We start from the raw sequence: 6,054 nt of genomic DNA, 5'->3' as shown, positions 1-6,054 counted from the left end.
ACCGAGGTGCTATAGTAAGAATTTTGGAAACTCTTTATCAAGAGGAAGCCCAATGAAATATCTAGTCCGAGATTTTAGGCTCTGATGCTACAACAACTGCACTTTGAGAGACTTGAAGCCATTCCTCTCAACTCGGACATCAAGGAGGTATATTGTTCTTTTTAAGCTATAAAGACTTATAGGTTACCGGACCAATCTGCTTCGGAACTATCAGACGTTTGCCGGTACACATGTTAGCCACAGTTCCATCCGAGTCACCATATCTTAAACATAATCTTGAGATTTCGGTTGTGTTCAACCCAACACAATCTATCCCAATCTTTTACAATCTAGCCACAGGTGTGAACAAATCAACCTCTTCAGTAGGACATAAGAAGCAGATAGCCAAACGAAAGAAATCACCCTCAAAAGTTTGAGCCAAAAAGAGAACCAAATCTGATGAATCCTCTCAAAAGGATTCACATGACAACGTTTGACCTAACTCTGGGTCTCAGTCTACCCCTCCCATCCACCTTCTGAAGTACCCTTTGTAGTTTCAATATCACAAACACAAACTCAAGGGGAGTCTGCACATAATCTACCCCTATCTTCTCAAGAAGACGGTGTAGGTATTGAACAAAGTCCCTTAAATCCCCTTGGGACACACTCACGAGTCATTTTGGAAATCCCTCTCGTTTCTACACAAGCACGATTAGGGTGCCGTGTCTCTGATTCCAAGCTTTCAGAAGCTGGAGTAGTCCCTCCTACTTCGAAAGCCACAACTAGTCTAATACCTGCTTCAGGTAAAGGACGATCAGGTATTAATGACAACGATTGGTTTGATTTTGTTGATAGAGATCATACAAGACATTTGGAGCTCAGCAAAGAAAAAGTTGAATATACGCTTATTTCTATGCGTCAGTGAGCTCTCCGAAGTCGTCTTCATTTCACATTTCCATCCGATGAAGAAATTGATCAGGCATTCAAGCCTTCTAACAAAGCTCATAAGACTACTTCTATAGGATATGTTCCCGTCTCTACAAATGTTTCGGATGATCCTCCTCCGAAGTTCACAAAATAAGAAGCTCCTAAGCCTCCTACTAATGATGATCTCTCTGATGAGGTCATGTTCGAAGATGACAACACAACAGTTGGTGTTATTCCAATCCCCACTGATTTTAATATTCTGCAGAAGCCATCCTCCTCAAAATTGTTTTATGATTTTGGTCTCTCCTAATGATCCGAGGAATCCAAAGAAGAAGAAGAAGCTGAAGCGAACAAGCACTCCTCTCCCAATGTTACCTTGGAAAGCGATCAATGTAACAAGGCTCAAGCTAATCAAGTGATGACTCCAAGCCCATCTGAACCGCATGATGATGCAAACGATGATAATGATGACAAGTCTGAAAGCTCTATCTCGGACATAGGATCTTCAGGTGAAAATATTGCAGATCTTTTTGCCTTGTTAGAACTTCGAGACAATGTTGTCTCAGCTATCTCCAAAATCAATTCCCTTAATAAGAAAGTCACAGGCCTTGATTTGAAGCTTCATCAAAAGGTTATAGGTCTTGATTCGAGCTTGAGCTTATCCTTAAATCTCTTTCCGAGATCCAAGTTGCTGCAACCTCGGAACTTGACCGAGCCAATCAGTTTGACCAACTCATTTCCTTTCGTCTTAAGCGCACTATCGAAGAAGTTGAACATAAATACAATGATAGTCTCGACCATCACATTTCTACCACCACCATCATGCTAAAGATTCATGACAATATGATTACTTTTACCAATGAAATCATCAAGCAGGCTCATGGTCATCATGAGAAACAAATTCAACGACTTGAAAAGGAGATTCGTCAAAAAGATTCCATGAACATGGTCATGCAATAGGTTTTCATCAAGCTCATTCGTTCGACTTCACTACTAGAAAAAAGGCCTTTTACGACGCTCATTGCGCGTCGTAAAATGCTCAGACGACGCGCATTTATGAAATGCATTTATGACGCGCATTTACGACGCGCGGTTATGACACGCAATGCGTATCAAGGAAGGCCCTGTCATAAAAGAAGATGACACGCATTCGCCTGTCGTAACCTTACGACGCGCGTGTTTATGACACGCAATGCGTATCAAGGAAGCCCTAGTCAAGAAAGGCCATGTCATAAATGAAGATGACACACATTTTTGCGTATCATAATTTTAAAAGTTCTAAAAAATATTTATATATTTATTAATTTTTAAATTACATTTGCATTTAATGTCTCATAACAGAAATAAAATATCATATACAAAAAATACAATCCATTACATAAAATTTAATGTACATTGCTAACATGGATTATACATTCCTATAAAACTAACAAATAATCATCCAAATCCTTACTTATATACAGATGAATTCAAATCCTTACTTATATACAACCAAACACAGAAATTATTCGGAATTGAATTCCAATTCTTGATAAATCCTACAAACCAAACGCCCCCTAAAGTTGATATGTAACAAGTGTATACCTTCCAGGAATCCAAGGACCTAACCAAGCATCTCTGTTGTCCAAAAGTATCCTTAAGTAGGAGCTTTCTTCATATTTGGAGGACTCTCTGTTCCCCAAATCCAACATATAAGGCCAAACACACATAAATATTCTTACCTGAAGGTACTTGTGCATATTTGAATAAGTTGTGGGTGATCATTCTTGTATGCTTTTGGATCGGAAAGTGACTGATAATCTATCAATATTCTGCTGATGAATATGTCCATAGAAGCTTTCACATCAGGCAACTTGGTTGTTAAGGAGGAAATAAAGTTTAATGCCCTGTTTTTCATGATACATTATGTTTGAAAAATCAGCAAATAAATATATACTTATGATTTGAAAATAAAAATAAAAAGCATCAACACTTTTAGATTCTAGTTGTACCGAGAAAGGTATAATAGCACTGGTTGGAGCAAGATCCCCTTGTTCACAGCATCTTTATATCTTATTATTGTGGCAGGAGGCTGTGCAATTGAGCTTTTATACACAACTAGATGGTCCAGTGACACGACATGAGTTACCATATGTGGTTACTTTGGGGAGGGACCAGCCCATCTATTTTTCCATCCCGACCAGCTCGTTTCTTTTTCACCTGCACTCACAACCAAATGTTGATAGGTGCTGTTGTGAAATTACATAGGTGGTAAATCCTAGTGGTGGAACAGATGCTATAAATGCAAGTGAATGTACTGAACTGAACCTCTAATATGATGCCTAGAATTCTTGCTGAAGAGCTTTGTATTTGGTCATAATCGTTCTAGATCAACTCGTTTAAGAGATCAAAAACACATGTCTTAACGGGACCACTAACACTCTTTCCAGCATGCTTGACAACACCTTTTAGGGCGACCAATATTGCCTCACGAACCCCACCATCTGATGCAAGTAGGTTAGATAGAAGACCCCTAACTAGGGGATCAACTCTTGTGCTTAGTGCACTAAGCTTACCAAGTGCAAGAGCAGCACTTGAACGAACACTCCTACAAATTGACGAGAATGCCCTTGTAAGTCGAATAATCAACAAAAGACAGCAGTATAAAACAAGTCTTACCTTGGGTTGTCCTGCAAGAATTTGACAAAGGTGGTTTGTGGCTGTAGGAGAAAAGGTTTAAGTGCCATCCCACCTTTTGCTATTATGATGGTCAAAGTTGACAAAATAGCACTTTTCACTTGCCATGGGAATCGATCGCCTATAATTCGGATCAAAGGTCTGGAATCATCATAAAATAGACAACACAAGTCGAGCAAAAAAAACTAAAAAGGAAAAATAGAATTAAAATAAAAGACTCTTATGCATAAATGGTAGGATCTTGATATGTGTCTAGCCTAGCTAACAGTTCCGTAAACATAAACATGAACACAGAAAAGAACAAAAGTCATAGGTGACAATTCTACAAAATTGAAAATAATTTTGACTATGATGATCAAACAACTCCTAAATAATAAATAAATAAATAAAAATAAATAAAATAAAACTAAAAAAATGATATTACAAAATTTAATTTGGAAAAACTAGAACATCTTATCAAACCAAAGTTACATTTCCTTTTTCCTGTGCACCATAAAAGCCAAATCTATTCTAATCAGTAACATGAAACTACAAAGCAGGTAACTTATCAAACCATCAACACCAAATCAACTTCCACTTTCTTGATTCAGTCATCATCTTCCTCCTACAAAACACAAACTAAAACGACATTTAGTTTCATTTGTTAAAAAAGATTAATCATATACTGAAAAAAATAAGTATCAATATCATTATGTTTTATAAAAAAACATACATCATCACTTTCATCCTCATCTGCTTCATCATTGACTTCAGACTTAGATTTGTCAAAATCCTCATCATCATCATCATTACCACCTCCAGCCTATTTACATGGCAGCAAACTCAAAGTTAATGAATCAAAACAACAATATTAAAATGATAAGCATATGAATTCTAAGTTTAAACAAAGATTTTACAAGTTTTTTGTTGTAGGTGTCCAAGTTCTTCTCATATTCCTTCTTTCTTTTGTTAGCTTTGGCTTGAAAAGGTGCCTTTTCCTACATTCATATCATCCAAAAAACAGAGGTAAATAAATAAATACTACATCATTTTTTTTATAAATTCTTAAGAAGTTGATGAGCATTATGATTTTGCCTCAAAAACTAAACATAGTAATGTAATGTAAGTGCTACTTACAGAGTCGGACATTGACTTCCATTTTGCCCCACCAGCTTTACCAACCTGATAATTATACACAAGTGAAATCCAAATCAAAATCTAAAAACACAAACTCAACTCAATCTAGACACAGAATACTTGAAACAAAGCTTAAGAAGTTTCGATGACAAAAGGCAAAAAGGAAGATCACTTACAGCAGCAACAAATTTGTTGTCAGGGTGATCTTCTTTGAACTGCTTTCTAAAGTCCTCACTTTATAACATTAACAAGAGGAAAAATATTTAAACTTTGGAAATGGAAATAAAACATGAAGGTAGTGATAAACGAAGAACAGCTACTAACATGAACACCAAGAAGGCGCTAGCGGGTCTCTTGGGTTTTTTGGGATCCTTAGCTGCTTTCCCCTTGGTTGCAGTCTTCTTTACAGCCAACCTAAAATTACAACAAACAATTGTTAAAAAGTACCAAAATCATGATCCTGAGGAAGAACAAAAACCTAATTTCATTGAAGATGAAAAAAAATACAACATTAAACCCTAGCAGATGGTATGTTTTAAACATAGTTAGATTAAATCGTACTTGGTATCGGCTTTCCTCGTAGCATCGCTTGATTTGCCTCCTTTCATCGTTTGATCCTGAATGAAACAACCGAAACAACAAACTAGGTCAAAAATCGAAGCGAAAATGGTTGTAAATGAAAAAAATTAGAGTCGACATCGAGGAAAAAGAGGAAGAAAACATACCTAGTTAGCAAAAAAATCTAGGGTTAGGGTTTGATTCGTTTGCGATTGGGGGATACTGGGGTAAGGAAATCGACTTATAAATGGCTACGATACGTCGGCAATAGAACTATTTGGGCGGGAAGATTTTCATTCCAAGAGGGCTTGATTATGTTCATGATTTTGGGCCCATTTTGGATAAAACAATGGGGCTTCATTGGTGGCGGTGGTGAACCAGAGAGAAGACGAGGGGTGGTGGGTGCCTAGGTTGTTGTTGAACAGTAGGGGGTAGAGAGAGAGATAGAGAGAGAGAGAGAGAGACTTGTAGTTGGTCGTGTATTACCTGCATCAAATTGAAATTAAGGGAATGTTGATAGGGCGGAGGTGGTGAATGAGATGTTTGGTGATACTGATAAGAAGGAGATCGAGTAGAGATCCGATGAACGAGATGTTTGATGATACTGAAGATGAAGATGAAGGACCTAGGGCTTTTTCTTGCTAAGTAGAAGAGGCGGGGGGATTAATTTTGGGATTCAATAGGCGAGGGTCATTTTCGTCGATTTCATTTCCCGCCTAAAACGCATGTTTCACTTAAAATTATAAAGTGACACATTCACATGATGCACATTTTATGAAAGGTGCCCTCCACATTTTT

General features: G+C 37.4%; 1 non-coding gene across 1 annotated transcript; it reads right to left on the bottom strand.

The window, feature by feature from the left end:
• Positions 1-5,031: 5,031 nt before the first annotated feature.
• Positions 5,032-5,581, bottom strand: LOC111894667 (uncharacterized). The gene is made up of 3 exons (XR_008225559.1): positions 5,424-5,581; positions 5,260-5,315; positions 5,032-5,112 (listed from the first exon to the last, which is right to left on the bottom strand). It is a non-coding gene; the product is annotated as an uncharacterized LOC111894667 (transcript).
• Between the last annotated feature and the right edge of the window lie 473 nt (positions 5,582-6,054).

The sequence above is a fragment of the Lactuca sativa genome, chromosome 8 (genome assembly GCF_002870075.4).
Source record: "Lactuca sativa cultivar Salinas chromosome 8, Lsat_Salinas_v11, whole genome shotgun sequence".
NCBI classification, from domain to species: domain Eukaryota; kingdom Viridiplantae; phylum Streptophyta; class Magnoliopsida; order Asterales; family Asteraceae; genus Lactuca; species Lactuca sativa.
Note: the sequence above shows the minus strand (reverse complement) of the source record. Positions and strands in the feature narration are given on the sequence as shown.